Genomic DNA, 21162 nt, shown 5'->3' on the forward strand with positions numbered 1-21162 from the left:
ATCTATCTATCTATCTATCTATCTATCTATCTATCTATCTATCTATCTATCTATCTATCTATCTATCTATCCCTTGTCCTTGCTATATAAACCACTCACCTTATTTTCCAAGAGCTTTTTTCCCATGTAACATCTCTTATACTACTTCTTGAATATAGGTCATTGTTGGAATTATGTTTTAGCCTGCTTCCTTACACCATGAATCTCTCTGGCAACCTTTTGGTTAACTGTGATTTTGATTTTTTACGAATTGTGGTTCAATACTGATAACTATACAATAATACTTGCAGAATATTTTTGTTAAAAAAAATGAGTGTGTGTGTGTGTGTGTGAGTGTTGGGAAGCAGGTTGCAATCATTCAAAGCACAAAACAAAAACACTCTGGGAAGATGTTGGTGAAGTAGGTCAGAAAATTCCAAGCCCCCTATATTTCTTGCACAAATGAGATAATAGCACTCACAGCAAATATAGAATTGTAAAAATAAGTGAATAGTAGTGGAACAGTGTCTCTCCTGGAAAAATACAGTTGGAGAAGATCTGAAGAAACATCCTAGGATGAGATTTACTGTGATGAGTAAATACCTCCAGGCTATGTCCACTTAAACAACAAGTAGCAAGCCCTTGGGTTAGTTGGGTTGGGAAGCTGCCTAGGCTCCAGCCACAGAAACTTTTATTCTCAGGATAGTGAAGGAAATTGGGCATCTGAGCCAGGGAAGATCAAGGAAACTCTGCTAACAGGAAATGCCAAATTCAGCTGTATTATGGAAGTGTGGCTGAGCATGAGAAGGAAATAGCACATGGAGGGTGAGTGCAAAAGCAGTAGGGAAGGGACACCAATGGCTGTGGGTACTTTCAGGAGGCTAGAGCACCAGGTTTCAGTTTCAGGCTAGAGGGGAGAACTGAAGGAGGATCTGAGGCCAGAGGTACCATCCCCCATACACCAAGACTAGATGTGAATATAAAAATTAAGTTATTACAATGAAAAATGAACAGGTAAAGGAGAAAGAATCCAACCCTAGAGAATTATTATGAGAAGGTGAGAGATTTTCTTTGGAGGAGGATACTGAAACAAAGAAACCCTCTTGTACTCCAAAGATTAATGGCAAATATTCACCTGTGCAAAAAATAATCCATAGAATAACTTTAAAATATTTTAAGAATCAAATGAGAGACATTGAGGAAAAACTAAAAAAAAAATTAAGAACAATTCAAGAAAAACAAGAAGATTATGAAAAGAAAGTCAACCAATTGGAAAAAGAGATCCAGAATTTTAAGGAAGAAAATGACTGCTTGAAAATCAGAATTGGGCAAGGGGAAGCTAGCAAAGTTATAAGGGATCAAGTTATAATAAAATAAAATATATAGAATGAAAAAGTAGAAGAGAATATAAGACACCTCACAGGAAAAACAACTGCTTTGTAGAATAGATCAAAAAGAGGAAACATAAGAAAAATCAGACTACCTGAAAGCTATGACCAGAAAAAAGAATCTTGATACAATAATACAAAAAATAACTAAAGAAAATTGTTTTGAAGCATTAGAACAGAAGGGCAAAGTAGAAATAAATAAAAGAAACACCAATCACCACGTGAAAGAGAACCTAAAATGAAAACCCAAAGGAATATCGTAGTCAAATTCTGAAACCCTCAGTTCAAGGGAAAAAAAATATTATGAGCAATAAGGGAAAAAAAATTAAATATGGTGGTGCCATAATTAGAATCACAGGAGACCTAGCAGTGGCAACACTAAAAGACTGAAGGTCTTGGAACATTATATATTGAAGAGCAAAAAACTGGCGTTGTGGCTGAAAAAATCATACTAAGCACAACAAAGTCCTGAAGAAAAAAAAAAGAATAATGAATTGTCAGACTTTCAAGATTTTGTTAAAAACAAACAAACAAACTGAACTTAAGACAAGATTTGACATATAAAAGCCAAGAAAAATATGAAATATTTAGCAAAGACTGAATTACAAGGGACTCCGTAAGGACAGATTGTTTACCTTTTACGTATGTAAAATGTGAAACGTATTCTAAGATTGTTATTAATAATTGAGTAGATTCCAAGAAAGATCAGGGAAGACCTGAATATGATAGGATTTAAAAATGTAAAGCCATTTAGGAACAGCTAAAAAAGGAATTATTTTACACAAATTAGTTTTGAGAGTGAGATCTGACATAGAGGAATTAGATGGGGGAGGAAGGCTTGTAGTTCTGGAAAGCTACTTTCATTGGGAATGGGTTCAAGTGGGAATTATATATATATATATATACGTATATATATATATATATATATATATATATATATATATATATGTGTGTGTGTGTGTGTGTGTATGTATACGTGTATATATGTGTATATATATATGTATATATATATAAGCTTTACAGATATGTATACTGACATTTAACAAATCTTATTTTCTGTTTAACAAATCTTATTTTCTGATTTAATTTTTTGTTGTTATTCTTGTTTCTGGCCTTTGCTCAAATTATATTTATTTTTAGATAATATTTACTGGAAATAATAGTTTGTTGCTTCTGGTCAATTAAAATAATCAATCAATGCTCAATTGACTAAGATAATGCTTGGGAGAGTAATATTCTCTCTTACTACCCAATAAAATTAAAGGGAATAACACAGATATTGAATTATTATTTAAAAAGACCTATAAATGAGGTGCTATTAATAATTGTGAATGAAGATTATTTGGTCATTGCTATTAAATTAATGACTATATAGGACAATGAATTATATCCTTGTTTTTCTGAAAGACAGTGCTTCTAATTGTTGGGCTGTTATGTTCAATGATCTAGCCATATTTACCCTGCAACTATGACATATAAAATGTCCTTTCAATTTTTAAATAGAGTATATTTTGGTAATGGTGGTACTTGGTTTCAATAATTAGTATGTGCCTGAAAATCGTGCTTTAAGGTTGAACATTGGAAAGTGTACCAAGGATTCATGATTGCATTTGTATGTTCAAAACACTTTCAGCTTTATTGCTAGGAACTACTTAATGTGAAGAGAAGGTGAAGGTTTGTCATATGATTCCGTATGACAGTTCAATCCCTTTGAAAAATAAAGCCAGTCCTGTCCCCTTTTCCTACACAATAACACAAGTGCTGAGCACAGCAAACTGTCATTCAGTTGATATTTTCTGAATTCTATTTTGTTGTTGGTTTTCCAGGCCATCCCAAACTTTTAGGAAATCTTGACATTTTCTCCCACTGCTAATGCTTGCTCCTCTTTGCCTCCTCTTTGGGTACTCTAAGTGACCTAAATTACAACTTCTGTTGTTGCTGTCCCTATTTTGGAAGAGAATTATGTTACTAACACTTGGTTTCTTTCACGTTCCCTTGAGATGGCCAAGTTCTCCTACCTAATGGTATATTAAAAATTTTGCTGCCAGGTTCTTTCATATGTTTTGTCTTATGTGTTTTGTTATCATTGTTGTTGCTATTGTTCTTATGGTAAACAATAAGGGAATTGAGGACAAAAGTAGACAATATCTATAAGACACAGACTTGTCTTAGCTGCATTTAAGAAAAATTCATTAAAACATTAGGACACTCTCAACAGCTTGGTGTAAATGAATGAGCGAGCAGAGAATTTGGGATCATCAAAGCTGAATTTAAATCCCATCTTTACTGTTTACTTTCTTTCTAACCTTTGAGTATTCAATAAACTTTTCTGGGCCTTTATCCTTTTATGAATAAAGTGAGATAGCAGTAGTCAGTTAAATTTTAGTCTTTTTAGTCCTACATTCTAGTACAGGATAACAAATTGAAGCTAGAAGTGATCTTAGAAGGATCTAATCAAACTCCTTCATTTTAGAGAATCGGAGAGATATAGAGGTTAATTGGAAATGTACTAGTAAATGCTTAACAACCTACTCTGGAAAAACACACACACTCATACACACATACATGATATATTTTAATATTTAATCTACATTAACATTTTCTCTGTCCTTTTCTTTAATTTAGACAATCATCAGTTCAACAAACCAAGCCCTGATTTGCAGTTTTTTGATTTCCAAGTTGTAAATGGTCACCCGGAAATATAACAATTGGTTTTCATAAGCTTTTTCTAGCTGGCTTCTACACACCTCTCATATCTAGTGACTTGCCCAAGGTCACCCAGTTAGTAATAGCAGAGACAGGTTCAAACATAGGATATGCCTTCAAATATAAAGTATTTTCCATTATACCATGACTTCTTTCTTGTATACCAGGTTCCCATTGCACAAGGAAACCTTATCCAGAGTATTCCAGTAGGTATCACTCATAGTCAAATGTATTCAACTTTTTTCCTAAGTGATGACAAAAGGAGTATGATGTTTCTGTCTTTGATCCTTTCCTTACCTTCATAAAGAATTGGAGTGAATTCTCAGAAGGTGTATACTCCCATGACCTTATCTAAGAAGATGAGTTCAAATATGATTTGTGATACTTAGTGAGTTTTTAATTTAATTTTTCAACCTTGGGCAAACTACCTTAAGGTGTTTCAGTTAGGTATTTAAGTTGTATAATTGATCCATTGTAAACTACACCACTTGAAGGAATTCCAACACTAAAAGTTCCTCATGTAAACTTTGCATATTCCCACCTAATACTGTAATATTAATAGCAATTATTCTAAACTCACTTGCAACATTCTACATAGTTGCATACTTCAAACTATGAATTAGCTTCCATACATTCTTAGCTTCATCACTTGTGCCTACGAAAGAAGCCCTATTTCAGTCACTTGCCCCTTTATGAAGGGACTTATCTTCCGTTATTGAGAAATGTAATGAATACATATCCAATGTATCCTCTCTTCTTTTGTTTTTATTTTGTCCTTTGTTAAAATTCTTTTATTGCAAATTACAGCAAGTATTCATTTGTAAGCATGATTATGAGCAATTATAAAAGTGTTAATACAACCTGTTAATACTGCTTTGAATTATATGGTGGTACAATGTGGTTGTTTTGAGGATTGGCTCCATTATGTTTCCTCTGTCCTATACTTATCACTTATCTCTCTATAAAAGCTGAAAAAAATGGTATGTTGAATACTTTAAATATTAGGGTTTAGAAAAAGATTGCCTGCAAGGGAAACTAAATCGTCTTTTCTTCCTCTGGCATTCTGTCTTGTGGATGGCCTCATTACAAACTGCAAGTTCCACCTGGACCACTGGCTGTTCCCTTTTTTGCATTCCTTGCGTGGGTCATTTCAACCATTATTTTTGATTACCTGTTCTGGCATGATCACCGTTTCCTGTAATATTTCTTTTTCTCCCAAGGGAAATTAATGTCTGTTTCTAGCATTTGTCCCTTATTTTCCTTGTGAAACCTGAGACAAGGAAGCAAGGAATTAATTTAATATTTTAGCAATATCTATTTCATTGGTTGATAATTTATTCTTACCGTTAAAAAAATTCTCAGCCTTCTCCAGTGACCCCAGGTCCCTGATATGCCAAAGACACATTTTTTTCTTTCATATTTTGACCTCCTGGATTTTTTATTCATTCTTTAGGATTTTTTTCCTTTCATTTTGAGCTCACACATATGCCCTATAGTCAGCTGTACAATCCCCCATAACCAATATTTTATGCTTTATTTTTGGACTGTTGATATCCTTGATTACTTTTGCAAATCATTTTTCACCACATAGGCTTTCTTTTATTTCTGAGGTATTTTCTTTTAGGAACAGACTCCTTAGGAAACCTGAGCAGCAATTTAACTTATGATTTTTTTTTTCATTTTTTTCTCTCTTCTTTACTGTTTTTCATTTTATACAATATGAATATATGCCATAGTATCTTAATTCATTCAAAATAGCAAAGTCAGATTCATAGATCTGTCATGACTATTTTTTCTAGTATTGATTTCTTTCCCATTGATCTCTGATTTCACACATAGCTTCTTTCTCACCTATTTGACACAATTTTAGTAGATTGTATTTGTCTGCTAGCCTAGTAGGAATTTTCCCTCAATTGTCTTTTAGCCCTTCTCTATCTCCTTTTAAAAATAATATTGTTGGGGCGGATCCAAGATGACGGAGTAGCAGCATGACCTTCTCACGGCTCCAGCTTCCACCTTCCCCAACCCATGTAAAAAGGGGACTCTAAACAAACTTTGGAGCTGCAGAACCCACAAAGTGACACAGAGAAGCTAACTTCCTGCTGAGGACAGCCCAGCAGGCTGGCAGGAATCCAGCTCAGCAGTCTGGTAGCCAAGCCCAGCCACACTTTGAGGCTTTAGCCCCAGGGCGGGCCTGACCAGCCACCTTCCAGAGGGACTCCAGATCAGCAGGAGCTGTGGCCGTTTCCAGATTTATCAACACATAGATGCGAAGGACAAAGTGAGAGGTCAGTGCAGTCTGGACTTTGGGACCAGTAAGTGGGAGTGCGTGGCTTTTACCCCTGCGGCAAGAAGCCACTGAGAAACCAGCACAGCCTGCCACCGCCACATGGCAGCTTCAGCTCCTGGCCTGCAGAGTGTAGGGGGACCAAGCACCAGTCTGAGGGGTAATCGCTCTTGCTTTAAACTGCTTGGATCTGGATTGCAGTCTAGGGTGGTGATCCTGGTGTGTGTGTGTCCAGCTTGCCAGAGCATGTGGAGACCTCAGAGAGGGCACCCATCTAATACCTATGGCAGTTGAGAAAACCCCAGTGTTTGGGATGAAAGCTCCCCTGTCTGGTGGCAGAGTCCTACTGTGGCAGAAAGCCCAGAAGTCAAGTAACTGAGTGGCAAAATGAGCAGGCAAAGGAAATAAAGCAGACAGAAGAATCCAACATTACACTCCTATTTTGGGGACAAAGAGGAGCAAAGCATGGAACAGGAGGAAAACAGTGAGGTCGGAACTCCTGCACCAAAACCTTCAAAGGAAAATAGGAGCTGGTTATAGGCCATAGTGGATCTTAAGAAGCAGATAAGAGAAGTGGAGGAAAAATTGGGAAGAGAAATGAGAACAATGCAAGAAAATTATGAAATGAGAGTCAAAAGTCTGACTGAGGAAAATAATACCTTAAAAAACAGACTGACTCACATGGCAAAGGAGCCTCAAAAAGGCAATGAGGAGAAGAATGCCTTAAACAGCCAAATTTGCCAGATGCAAAAAGAATCTCAAAAGCTTAATGTGGAGAATTATTGCTTCAGAATTGGACTGGAGCAAATGGAAGCTAATGACTTTATGAGAAATCAAGATACTGTTAAACAGATCCAAAAAAATGAAAGAATACAAGGCAATGTAAAATATCTCATAGGAAAAACCACTGACCTGGAAAAAAGATCCAGGAGAGAGAATTTAAAAATTACTGCATGAAAGCCATGACCAAAGTAAGAACCTAGAAATCATCCTGCAGGAAGTTCTTAAAGAAAACTGTCCTGATGTTTTAGTACCAGAGGGCAAAATAGAGGTTGAAAGAATCCACCGATCATCTCCTGAAAAAGATCCCCAAAAGAAAACTCCTAGGAATATTATAGCCAGGTTCCGGAATTCCCAGATTAAGGAGAGACTATTACAAGCAGCCAGGAAGAAACAATTTGAATATTATAGAAACAAAATCAGAATAACCCAGGATCTGGTAGCTTCTACACTGAGAGATCGAAGGGCTTGGAATATGATATTCTGGAGGTCAAAGGAGCTGGGATTAAAACCAAGAGTCACCTACCCAGCAAAACTGAGTATCATGTTTCAGGGAAAAATATGATCATTCAGTAGGATAGAGGACTTTCAAGCATTCTTGCTGAAAAAAACAGAGTTGAATAGAAAATTTGACATTCAGATACAAGAAGCAAGAGAAGCATGAGAAAGTAAACAGGGAAAGGAAATCATAAGGAACTTATCAAAGTTGAACTATTAACATTCCTACATGGAAAAACAATAATTGTAACTTATGAAACTTTTCTCAGTAGTTGAAGGGATGAGAAATATATATATGAGGGTATATGGGCATATGAATACATATGTTAATATGTGTATATATATTTACAGGTATACATAGATCAAGGGCACAGGACCAATTTAAGAGGAAGGGATGATACTTAAATGGTGAAATTAAGAGGTGAGAGGAATATAATGAGAGGAGATGGAGAGAGACAGATTGGGGTACACTATCTCATACAGAAGAGGCAAGGGAAATGGTTACAATGGAGGGGAAGAATAGGAAGGCAAAAGGGAATGGGTCAACCTTATTCCCATTGAATCTGGCTTGAGGAGGTAGTGAAATACACACTAAATAGGGTATCTCACCCTCACCCTCCAGGAGAGTATGGGGGGAAGGGGATGAGAGGGGGGGAAGATGGAAGGGAGGGCAGGCTGGGGGGGAAGGAATTTGGAAGCACCCACTTTTGAAAAGGAATGGGATCAAAGTAGAGAATAGAACAAGTGGGAGGTAGGATAGAGGGAAGGAAATATAGTCAGTCTTTTACAATATATGTACTATGTTATTGTTTTTCATTAGCCACACATGAACAACCCATACCGAACTGCTTATCTTCCCAGTAAGGTTGGGTAACAAGAAAGGAAGGGAATGAAACTGGAATTGAAAGTTTTAAAATCAAATATTCAAAAAATATATATGTATATATATATGTGTGTGTGTATATATACATATATAGTATTATTAATACCATCTTACATGTAATTGGGAAATAAGATATACAGGCACTAAGGCATAGAAATCTACTGGAAAAGTCGAAAGGGGTATGGGAAAAAATATGGGAGAGAGCAGATTGGAGGAGGGGATATCCTGTGGGACTGTTATTTTGGGATGGTGGGTAAGGGAAAAACGGGGAGAAAATTTGTAACTCAAAATCTGACGGAAACGAATGATGTAAATTAAAAATTAATAAAGCATTAAAAAAAGAAAAATAATATTGTGTTCTTGGATTGTAAAATACTCCGGTTTTTATTTTCTGATGATCATTCTTTTTTGTCAATGTTCTCTTCTTTCTGGAATTATACCATTTTCTTTCCTTTCCTTTTTGCTCAGTTGTAATCTTCTAAAAACTTTGCTAGTAAGTTATCTTTCTGATTGATTTTCTAGATTTAGATTCCTCTTTATGCCTAGAACTTGTGATTGATTACTCATTAGACAGATCTTGATAAATTTTATCTCAATCTCTACTCTAGATGTTTTGGACCTTTTCTTTGACATCATCAATATTTGCTACATGTCATTCACTGTCATTTTGTATTCTTTTTACAAAGCACATTTGAACTTTTCCCTCGAAAAACGGCCTGGTACCTGGGTATAAAGTGTTTAGGCCTAGTGAATTTTACTATTTCAGATGTTGGTTGGTCCTGGAAAGTCTCAGTGGGTGAGAGTCCCCTGTAGGTACAAACACACACACACACACACACACACTTCACAGAGAACCAAATATAACATTCTACCTCTTTAAAAACAGTACTCCTTTATAAGATACATTCTCTATTAAGTTTTGGACCTTTTCTTTGACACATCATCAATATTTGCTACATGTCATTCACTGTCATTTTGTATTCTTTTTACAAAGCACATTTGAACTTTTCCCTCGAAAAACGGCGTGGTACCTGGGTATAAAGTGTTTAGGCCTAGTGAATTTTACTATTTCAGATGTTGGTTGGTCCTGGAAAGTCTCAGTGGGTGAGAGTCCCCTGTAGGTACAAACACACACACACACACACACACACTTCACAGAGAACCAAATATAACATTCTACCTCTTTAAAAACAGTACTCCTTTATAAGATACATTCTCTATTAAGTGATTCACAACCTTCCACTTATATTCTTAGTATGTCAGTCACCTCTTTAAACCTTTCCCATCAGAAAATTTTCTCACCCTCCTTTAAGGAGCATATAGCATGGGGGTGTATGGTAATCTAAGGTTCATGTCAGAATTCTGCTCTCAGGATCAACAAGTAAGCAGCACAAATACAGCCAGTATTTTACAGGTATATCCATCCAAAAAAATATCATATTTTACATTGCTTGCAAATGGCCTAGTTCTTCTTGAGTTAGTTGCTAATGTTACTGTTTAGCAAACCTTAATCCTACCATCTCTTAAATCCTATCTTCACAAAGAAATCCTGTCAAAATATAAGTAATATAAAGAAAAAAAGTAATATAAAATAATTAAAGAGGAATCAGCAAATCTGACTTTGTCTACACAAAATCATCCCCAGCTGTAGCCTTGTTTGACTCATGAGTATAATGTGAAACACTTGAATATTTTGTCCAGTGAATCCCACATCATGGTGAAATATGGCATTTTGATTCTATTTATTTCCTTTGGGACATTAATATTGTTTAAAACTCTCGAGTCAAAGTAAATGGTGAGGGTTAAACCAATTTTTCATGCTTTAAAAAGCTACTAATAATTATTGATAAAATTTTGCTTTAGGATGCTTTTCTTTTTGAGGTTCTGGGGAATCACATGTGCTTTTCTCAACTTAGTAATTTTTCTAGTTGCTTATCCTCAGAAGGAAGTGACCTTATCATCTCAGCAGGAAGTATGCTCTTCTTTCAAACTGATAACCTAATTAGCAATTGCACCATTAAGAATATTAGACCATCAGTTTCCTACTTTTTCTCTTTTGCTTTAGGGAATCATGGCTTTTTTCTAAGTTAAATGATGCTTGATTTGTGTTGAATTATATGAAAAAGTCAAGCACTCCACTCATTTCAGGCAGTGCACTCCAGATTTGATAAGCACCAGAAACTTAATATAAGATTAAAATTTCCCAAACTTTCATAACTTTTCCTGGAATCCTTTGAGAATGAATTTTATTAAGTATTCACTGATGTTTTAAGAATCTTAGACTTACTGAGAATATGAACCCAATTCAATCTTCTTTCCAAAAGAAATATTTATTTTTTTCCCAGAGAAAATAACCATTGAGTCATTCAATAGAATAATATTGGTGTATGTATATATGTGTTGATATGCATGCACAAGTGTGTATGAGGGGAATGATTAAGGTACTCTGCAATTACATTATGGAAGCAAAAATAACAAAACCATTATTTAATATGGGGTGTCTATAGTGAAGGAATCATTGTTTAATTTTTTTCCAGTTTTCAGTAACATCTTGTGAATAGGTACAAACAAATTCTCTGTTTCTTCTGGCTTAGTTGGCCTCCTATTTTCTTACTAACCTTTATCTATTTCCACACCTACCTCCCCAGTACCTTAAGTGCAGGGTTAGGTGATTGTAGAAGGAAGAAGGAGAATTGTTTAAGGGTATTTCATTTAGAGCTTGGAGGGGCCTTAGAGACAGATCATCTATATAGCCCCATTTAATTTACAGAAAAGGAAACTGAGATTTAGAGGTGGAATGATTTGCCCAAGGTCATACAGAGAGTAAATATATGATCTTGGATTTGTAGTAATGTACTGTGACTCCAATAGTAATGCCTTTTCTTATACCACAGATTTAGTGGGGGGTGGAGGGGTGGAGGTGGGGGGGGATTGTAATTTGTTATTTTTTTCACATCAGTCTTTAAGAATGGTTATGTTTAAGCAAAAGCAATCATAATTACAGCAGCAAAAAATGAATTCCATAGATATATATTAAGGACCTACTTTGACCCAGGCATGTCAACTATGACAAATGCAGAATAGCTTTTCCTTCAAGGAACTTACATGTATATTGGTAGAAATAATGCATACACAGATGGCTTAGTTGGTTAGTCATGTTTGGCTCTTCATGACCCTATTTGTAGTTTTCTCGGCAAAGATACTGTAGAGGTTTGCCATTTCCTTATCCAGCTCATTTTACAGATAAGGAAATTGAGACAAACAAGTTTAAGTGACTAGTCCAGGGTCACACAGCTAGTAAGGCTGTATTTCAACTCAGATTTTCCTGATTACAGAATGACACTCAGGACCAATCAGCCGCCCACCTGAGATAAATACATGCAAAATAATTTCAGGAAGAAGAGGAGGATATCTGCATGTGGGATGAGTTAGGAAAGGTATTGTCTTGAAGGAGGGAACTGAGAAAGACCTGTCATGGAAGTTAGGGATTACAAAAGGTGGAAAAAAGTTGGGACTACATTGTAATCATGTGAAGGTACAGAGGAGGCAGGTGGGAGTACTCCAAGATCAGAGTAAAACTGTTTGGCTAAATGGAATATATATAAAAGGAAATTAACTGAAACAAATCAGAAGATTTGTGGGAACTTTTCTTTTTTTATGGGGTATTAAATATTAGGATGAGACTTTTTTTCTCTGTTAATTTTATCTCAGAAGTCAGGGAGGGACATTGTCAGACCAATATATTAGGAAGAATAATTTGGTAGCAGTTTATGGGAGTAGATTGGAAGGTATGGCAGGACTGGATTTAGAGATACCACAGCTCAAAAGATAAGGAGTGTTACATTTAAATTTTTTTCTACAGGAAATTTCCCATAAGACTTTGGGTATCTTGCAGTGGCATAGGATCATTATGTAATATATTTAGAGCTGGAAGTGACCTTAGAAGTTAACTAGTCCAGCCTCTTAATTTTTTAGATGGAGAAATTGAGACTTAGGAAAGGAAAGTCATAAAGATCAGAGAAAGAGAAAATTCTAGGGCTGAAATTTGAATCTAAATTCTCTGACTCCATATCCAACCTCCTTTCCATTGGTACTACAATACTACAGCTTCATGTCATATTGAGAAAGACAGATTCTCTGTTTATTTTTATATCCATGAATGCAGGAGCCTTTACTGAGAATATAATAAATGATCAGAAGAGTTTCTAGACTTAAAATTAACAGTCTTCACTGCCATTTATCTCATGAAGGGATCTTGACTACTGCTAGCACAGTTGCCCTTTGAGCCATGGAATTGTAGAACTCAGTTTCACTTGAATGGAATTGCATCTTTAAAAATTCATCACTTGGCTTTGGTTCAAAAGGAAACAGTCACCTTGAAGCCTTAGTTAGAATAAGTAAGAAAATTCATGGGTGATATGGTTTTTTTGGAGGGGAGGATTTTTGCTGATTTTCCAAAGAAACTAAAGCTGTAACATGAGTAGCAACTAAATTTTTTATGTAAAAATTTCTTCAAACTAAGTTGAATCATTTAGATGCCAAACATTCTTTTACTATAATGTTCATCCTAATTTTTGATACCATGGAGGACAATTGATTTAGTAAAATGTATGTTGTTAGTAAGGTACTTCAATAAATCAATTACTTGATCAACAAGAATTTAAATGATTCTACCAGGCAATGTTCTAGGTACAGAAGCTACCATGGTGAAAATGAAACAGCCTCTACCCACAAGGAACTTATGTTTTATTGGAGGAAACAATATGACATATATCAACATATACAGAATATATAAAAATAATAATACTAGGTAGTTCTGAGAAAGAGAACACAATTAGTTATGGTGATCAGGAAAATTTTTATGTGGTGTTTGAACTGAATATTAAAATAAATAAAAGGATTATAAGAGATGGAGGTAAGGACAGAGATGATTCTAGGTTTGGGGGGATGGCTAGTGCACAGGAACTAAGAATGAAGATGGGTTGTTTCATGTTGATGATGCAAAATGGTCTACCTTGCTTTTTGCCATCAGTGGGTCTCTTAGCAGGGGATTCAATTTTAACACATTTCCTGTATGAGTACCTTGAGTGAACTGTCTTTTTCCTTTGCCATAGAGTACACTATTTCATGCATTCTCTCTAGAAATGAATGTAAATTCAGGAACTCTCAATCTTAGAGTGAGGCATAAGGCCCCTTCCAATGCTTACATTGTCCACAAAATCTCTCTTTTTTGATGAAAGAAGACAATCTAAGAACATAAGTTATGTGGAAGCTATCTTTCTATTCCCATATTTTCCAAGGAAAGGACAAGACTTCTTTATTTTCTGCTTTTAAGATAAGGGCAAAGAAAACAATGTAATGAATTTTCAAGTTTTCAAATCCTATGGTAACTGAAAGTCACTTGGGGAGCAAATGAGACCCTTAGAATTTATGAATTCTCATATGGAATGAGGTACACACACATATACACATACACAGACACATATATACATATATGGATACATACTTTAGGTATCTCACTAAAAATTTTTTCTTATCAATTAAGGAAAATTATTTTTCTGTCTTTCCTATTCCTATCATAATTTTCTTTTTAAAAAGAAGGAACAAAATCTTGGTAAAAATATGCAGAGTCAAGTAAAAATAAATTCATGCATTGGCCACATTCCAAAAATATATGTCTCAACAGCACATTGATTCTATCACTTCTTTGTAAGGGGGTGGGTAGTAGTCTTCATTATTGATCATTGGAGACTTAAAGTTGTTCATTGTGTTTACCAGAGTTTTTAAAGCTTTTAAATGTGTTTGCTAACAATTTTTACAAGACTTTCCCCCCTTCCCTTTCAAGGTATTTCTGAATAGAGAAAATGTGTGCAAATGAGGGGCTTTCTTATTTGCTATTCTCCAGTAGAGCTAGGGGTTTCTTAAAACACAAATGGGGAGAAGAAAGAGATGGGGCTACCTTCCATTTATTTTGTGGTGTGCATTAGGTACTCTTCTGGATAGAATGGTGGCTTTCATGCCCAGAATAAACCTTACTGATCAAAACAGTCATGATTTCAATGTACTGTCCCTAGATTCTTATTTTCATTATTAAAGAACATAAAAGAATTAAATAGTGAAAGCAACTAATTCTTTTAATTTAGCGAATAAATCAACTTAAAAATTCAGAGCTAAGGAAGCAGCACACAGCAACTATTATCCTATTTTCTCTATCTGTTCTTCAAACTTACTTTCCATCTTATCTCACCACCCAAGCTTCTCTTTTTAAGAGATGTAAAATTGAATTAATTGTATGCTTTGGAAGAGAGAAGTTGTAGGTGTGAATTGAAGCTAAATGAATACAATTATTCACTCCATTATTAATGTTATAAAACCTACATATAATGTTAAAGTTGGAAGGGAATGTATGCAAGAAAACTTATGCATTACACATATGAGGAAAGTGAGGGATAAACTTTGCTAGGCTAGGGGTTTTAGAGCTACATAGTGACAAAGAGAAGGACAGAATTAAGGTTTTGCAACTTCTAGTCTAGTAGTCTTCCTGCTATATGAAATGGCACTAGAAAATTGGGGCATCTTATGTTTAGATAGTCAGATAGTTAAAAATTAGTCACTAACAATTCTGTTGATATTTTTTAATTTACCAAAGTGAATATTAGAAACATTGGCAAATAAATATTAAAAATAAATATTATAGGTATTTAATTTTGAGATATATTTCTATAACAAAAAGAACTAAATGAATTATAAATTCATTAATAAAAATTTGCCAGTGTTTGCAAAGTCTATGACACACGCATAGCAAGAATGATCATAAATATGAAACAAGTTACAATGCTTAATAGTTTTTTCAAGAATGTCACTAAACTAAAAAAATGTATAAATAATCATATTTATGCATAAATATGTATATATTTGTATATGTACATAAGTGTGTCTGTATATGTACATGTATGTGTATACTAGTATGTACCCACATATACACACCTAGGGGACTACATAAAAAATTTTAATGTCTCCATTTACTAAATATTTTCTCTTGTAAAATGAGAGGCACACTAATGTGATACTGGTAGAGAGATAATTTGCCTTATGACTCAGGAAAGCAATTTGGAATTATCTTTAGAAAGTATTAAAATGGCAATGCTGTTTGACCCACATATCCCACTATTGGGCATATACCCCAAAGAAGTCAATTATGAAAAGAATGATACAGTATTCAGCAAAAATATTCAAAACATGACCTTATATGTTAGCCAAACACTGGAAACAGTGTAGTGATTTTTATATTAGTTGAGAGATAAAAACAAAATTGTGGCATAGAATATTAATACACTGTAGAGAAGACTTAATATGAAGAGAAACCTGAGGCATCGGAAGACTTACATGAAGTGATGCCAAATAAAATAAGCAAAACCAGGTAAACAATAAACATGACTAGAACCAAATAAATAGAAAAATCTATAACAGAAAAATTGACTCTGAGGACTATATTATTTTAATATCTCAACTTGGCCTCCCAAAAAAGAAATGGAAATATCTGCCTTCTTAATAGAAGTAGAGGAAAACTATTTTAGAATGCTCTTTATAAAGTGGGATTATGGTGATAAACTATTTAGCTCTTCTCTATCATTGGTTTTTTCACTAAAGAAAATAAATAATTCTTAGAAGATAGAGCCAAGATGGTGGAGTAAAGAGGACAATAGTAAATTCTCCTAAATTCTCCTTCAAACAACATTAAAATAATGCTTCAACTCAAATTCTGTAGTGGCAGAACCAATAAAGGTCAGAGTGACAATCTCCCAGCACAAGACAGTTTAGGAGGTCCATAAGAGAGGTCTGTGTCAAAAGTGGTTGGGCCTGTATCACACTGTAGCAAAGATCACACACAGGAAAGCTAATAGCAGGTCTTAGGGGGAAGCATCAAGGGTGGTGGTGGTTTCAGGTGTTCTTAATCCACAGGTAGTAAGGTGGTCAGAAAACTGTTCAGAAGGAGATTACAGGGAAAACTTTGCTGAAACTGGGTGCAAGACTGTGTTACAATGCCAATGTACAGTTCTGAGTATAGTCTCAGGATGAGAAAGTTTTGCAACTTCCAGGAGTAGGGACCTTAGTCACAGTTCAATGGAAGAGAAGAATGCTTATGGTCCCTTACAGTAGAGCAGGGACCCTAGTCTCAGGTCTAAGTCATAAAGGAGCACTGATGCTTCTGACTACAGGAGGACAGGAGATAGTCAAAATTCCAGGGTCATAAGGAACAACCTACCCCCAACAAAACAATAAAATACAACAAACTCACTCATTGATATAGGAAAACAGAGGCCCTGGTCACAGTTCCAGGGAAGAAAAGAGTGCTTGTAGGTCACTAAAAAAACTGAGCACAGTCCAGTAGAGCAATGACCACAGCTTACCTTAGATCATACCACCTTGGAATAATTAAATTTTATATACCTGTAGAATTGGCTCTGAAAAAGTCAACACACACACACACACACACACACACACACAACTTGAAGCTTGGGAGAGTGCCTCCTGCACCTTAAAAGAAGCCATCAACTTTGACATAAAGTTAAAAATCAATAAATCAGTTGACGAAATGAGCCAAAAACAACAACAACAGCAAATCTGACCAGAGAAAATTACTATGGCAAAACAAAAAAGATCAAGACAAACTTAGAAGAAGACAATAAAGTCAAAGTAACTATGGGTAAAACCTCAAAAACTGTGAATTGGTCACAGGATCAGCAAGAATTCCTGAAAGAGCTCAAAAAAAGGATTTTAAAAATCAAATAAAAGAGGTAGGGGAAGAACTGAGGAAAAATGAAAGTAATACAAGAAAATTATGAAGAGAATAAACAGCTTGGTAAAGAATGCACAAAAAATATTAAAGAAAATAACAACTTAAAACAGAGTAGTTCAAATGGTAAAAAGAGGTACAAAAAATCACTGAGGAAAAGAACACCTTAAAGAACAGAAGTGGCCAAACAGAAAAGGAAATACAAAACCTCACTAAAGAAAATAATTCCTTAAAAATGAGAATTGGGCAAGTGGAAGCTAATGTTTCCATGAGAAACTAAGAAGCAATTAAAAAATCAAAAGAATGAAAATAAAAATAAAATATGAAATATCTCATTGGAAAAACAACTGACATGAAAAAATCAATTGAGGAGAGGTAATTCAAAACTATGCAATTATCAGAAAGCCATGATCACATTTCAAGGAATTATCAAGGAAAACTGCACTGATAGTCTTGAAAAGAGGGATAAATTTGAAAGAATTGCCTAATCACTTCCTGAAAGAGATATCAACATTAAAACTTCCAGGAATGTTATAGCCAAATTTCAGAACTCCCAGGTCAATGAGAAAATACTGAAATTAGTCAGAAAGAAAAAATCCAAATATCGTGGCACCATGGTAAAGATGATAGAAGATTTAGCAGCTTACACATTAAAAATTTAAAAAAAAATGGGATATGATATCCTTTTTCTTTTGATCTTCAATAGCATTTTATTTATTTTTTAAAGCAGGTGATTATTTCTTCTGTGTTTTGAGCCTTGATTCACTTCCTGCAGGTGTCCTGTTGCTTCTGGAGAGAGAATTCATAAATGCAGGAAGGCATTTGCCAGAAAATATCTTTAGTAAATAAAGAGAACTCTGGTCCTGGGGAAGGTTGAAAAAGTATCTGGCATCTTCCGAACTTTTGCAAAATTGATTAATCCTCTGAGAAATAGGAGAAAACCTAATATAAGGAAAACCCACCAGAGCCAGTACTGACCATCAGAGCATCCAGGGAAATAAGTGGAAAACCTGACAATCAAGATACACTTAATTAAAGATAGGCCAAACCCTGAAATGGCCCCATATCTTCCTGCAGCTGAGGTGGTCATACAGAAAGACAGGAAAAACCAAATCCAGTTAAAGAAGAATGCCATGAAAAAAGTTAACATGAATATCCCATCATTTCCTATCCTCAGCTGGTCAGCATCATCAAAATCATCCCTTGCTTCAAAATCATTATCTCTCCCAGGAACCAAAGGGATGGTGGCTTCAGCCTTGGTCTTTTCTGCTTCATCGTAAGTAGGCAATGTGGTAGCCACATTGTAGGAAGGGGGCTTAGGAAATCCAGATTCAACTTTGTAGTCAAAATATGCTGTACTCTGTGCAGAGATGCTGCTCTATGGGGGAGGAGCATCATTAACACCTCGCTCAGGTTCATCAGACTCTTCCTCATTCTGCAACTGCTGGTATCTGCTGCTGCTGTTGGGCTCAGCTGCTGCTGCCATGGCTCAGCCAGGAGGGTGGAGGGCCCACTGCAGGGATGTTGGTGGGGCTACTATGGTGGGAGTGCTCTTGGGGAGGCCCAGGGAATGGGGAGGTCTTTCTCCCCTGTCCCTCCTCTCTTTGTCTCTGTGCCACTCTCAGCCTCTTCCCCTCCTTGTCAGGTCTTTTCTCAGTCCTAACCCCCCTTCCCTAGTCTCAGGCCCTCCATCTTTGATTCCCTGTCTTTCTCCTACCTTCAGAACTCAGGATATGATATTCTTGAAGTCAAAGAGGATACAATTACAAGCAAGAATCACCTACCCAACAAAAATGAGTATAATTCTTTGGGTAGGGGGAATGGATATTTAATGAAAGAGATGACTTTCAACTATTTCTAAAGACCTGTAATGGCAAGCACAGAAGTAGTTCATAACTTGTTTCAACTATTGAATTAACATCTTATTTCAGTCTGTTAAGAAACAGAACATGTGAACCCTAGAACTAGCAAACTCCTGGGGAGGAGCTAATGACTATATAAGGAGAGCCCCTAGGCTAGAGATAGCAGGAACTGAGAAGAAAACTCTTGTGATGGCAGAGTCAAGAAGGAGATAATTTATGGTATCCCAGCATTCTGTTTGCTCTGTATATGTTAATGTTTGTTTGTGATACTTTGTACAGAAGCCCTGGGACCTTACTGGAAGCCCTGAAAGAGGATTTTCTGCTTGTATGCTTACAGAAGTCCTGGAGGAGGGTTTTGGACATCCTGAGACTTTACTGATGATTTGTGCTGACCTCTTGGACCTTGTTTGTGGGTCAGTGTTGATTTCTTTGTTGATGATTTATGTTGAGTTCTCAGAATTTGTTGGGAGGTCTGAGTTGATTTCACAGGCAGGTAGTGAATTGATAATCGTGCAGGCAATGGGAATGAATATTATTGTGGCTCTGTTAAGATTTATCTTCCCAGAAACAGGAACTGTGAAGGACTTGAGGTTTACTAAACACTGTGAGCTTCAATATGGAATAGGAACTGGACAAAGAACTGGACAAGGAGCTAGAAAAGGAATTGGGAGCTGCCTGTCTTTGAATCCAAGTGACAGCAGGAGCTGGGACCATGAAAGAGGAACCAAGCTGAGGGCAAGCCTGGAGTCAAGCTGAAAGTAGACTTTACTTGGGTACTGTGTACTGATTTAGAAGATTATGATTTAGTGTGACCTAGGGGTGGATAACCTGTGTATTTTCCACTGCCTCTTAAGAGGTTACTGAGTAGTGACTGATTTGTAACTTAGTGTGACACATGAGTGGAGAACTTTGACTATAGTATTTTGTGACCCTCCTTAAGGATGATTGGGTTACTAAATGATTGAATTTTGTTGAAAACTATTGTGACCACTTTGGTGAAAACTATGTGTCCATTTTGGTGATGAGTCATTGTGAATGTTGTATTTTGATTTTTTGTGATAAATTTTAACATTGTGAATGCTGTACCTTGATTCTCTGTGAATGTTTTCCTCTGATTTGTTATTGAATAAATAAAGTGTTCACTATGCTATGTAATCATAACCTCTGAAGCTGTTCACAGAAGCAGTCCTCTGGAAAGCTATTTATGTGTTTTTGCAAGATCTGTAGAGAAAATTTGACTTTCAAATACAAGACAAAGGAGAAGCACAAAAAGGTAAATATGAAAGAGAAATCAGCAGAGATTAAATTAATTTACTTTGTTTATATTTCTACATGGAAAGATGATACTTGTAACTCCTACAATTTTTTTAAAGCAATTGGGGTTAAGTAACTTGCTCAAGGTTACATGGCCAGTTATTTCTGGGTGTGGTGCTAAGTATCTGAGCCTGGATTCGATCCCAGGTCATCCCGACACTGGGGCCGGTGCTCTTACTCACTGTGCTACCTGGCTGCCCCATAACTTCTACAAATTTATCAATATCAGAGTGGTTAGAAGTATAAATAGAGTGTTAGTATGTGAGTTTAGTATTCTGGGATGTTTAAAAAATAAAAAAAAGATATAAGAAAGAGGGATTCATCAGTAGAAGGGGGAAATGAATAGAATGGGGTAAACTATTACACATAAAAAGGCATGAAAGAACTTATACAGTAAAGGGGAAATTGGGGGAGGGGAAGACAGTGTTTGTACCTTATTTATATCAGAAATGTATAAAACAGGGAATAATATAAATACTTAGTCAGGTAGAAATATCTTTCTTACCCAAAAGGAAGTAGATAAAATAAGAACAGATAAGAGAAGAGAATGGGTTATAAAGGAAGGCAGATTAGGGAGGTGGTAATCAGAAGCAAAAATACTTTTGTGAAGTAAAAGAAGAAAGAGAATGATAAACAGGGGGAAAATATAAAATACAGAGAAAAACAAA

General features: G+C 35.7%; 1 long non-coding RNA gene and 1 pseudogene across 1 annotated transcript in view; one reads left to right on the forward strand and one right to left on the reverse strand.

The window, feature by feature from the left end:
• The window catches only part of LOC138155491 (uncharacterized), a 158957-nt gene that overhangs the window by 107529 nt on the left and 30266 nt on the right, over nt 1-21162 (forward strand). The gene's annotated exons all lie outside the window — the stretch shown is intronic.
• On the reverse strand, nt 18003-18804 carry LOC138155535 (NEDD4 family-interacting protein 1 pseudogene; annotated as a pseudogene).

The sequence above is a fragment of the Petaurus breviceps genome, unplaced genomic scaffold, assembly GCF_028583685.1.
Source record: "Petaurus breviceps papuanus isolate PSGF00001 unplaced genomic scaffold, PetGlider_PUasm1.0 91133, whole genome shotgun sequence".
Lineage (NCBI taxonomy): Eukaryota > Metazoa > Chordata > Mammalia > Diprotodontia > Petauridae > Petaurus > Petaurus breviceps.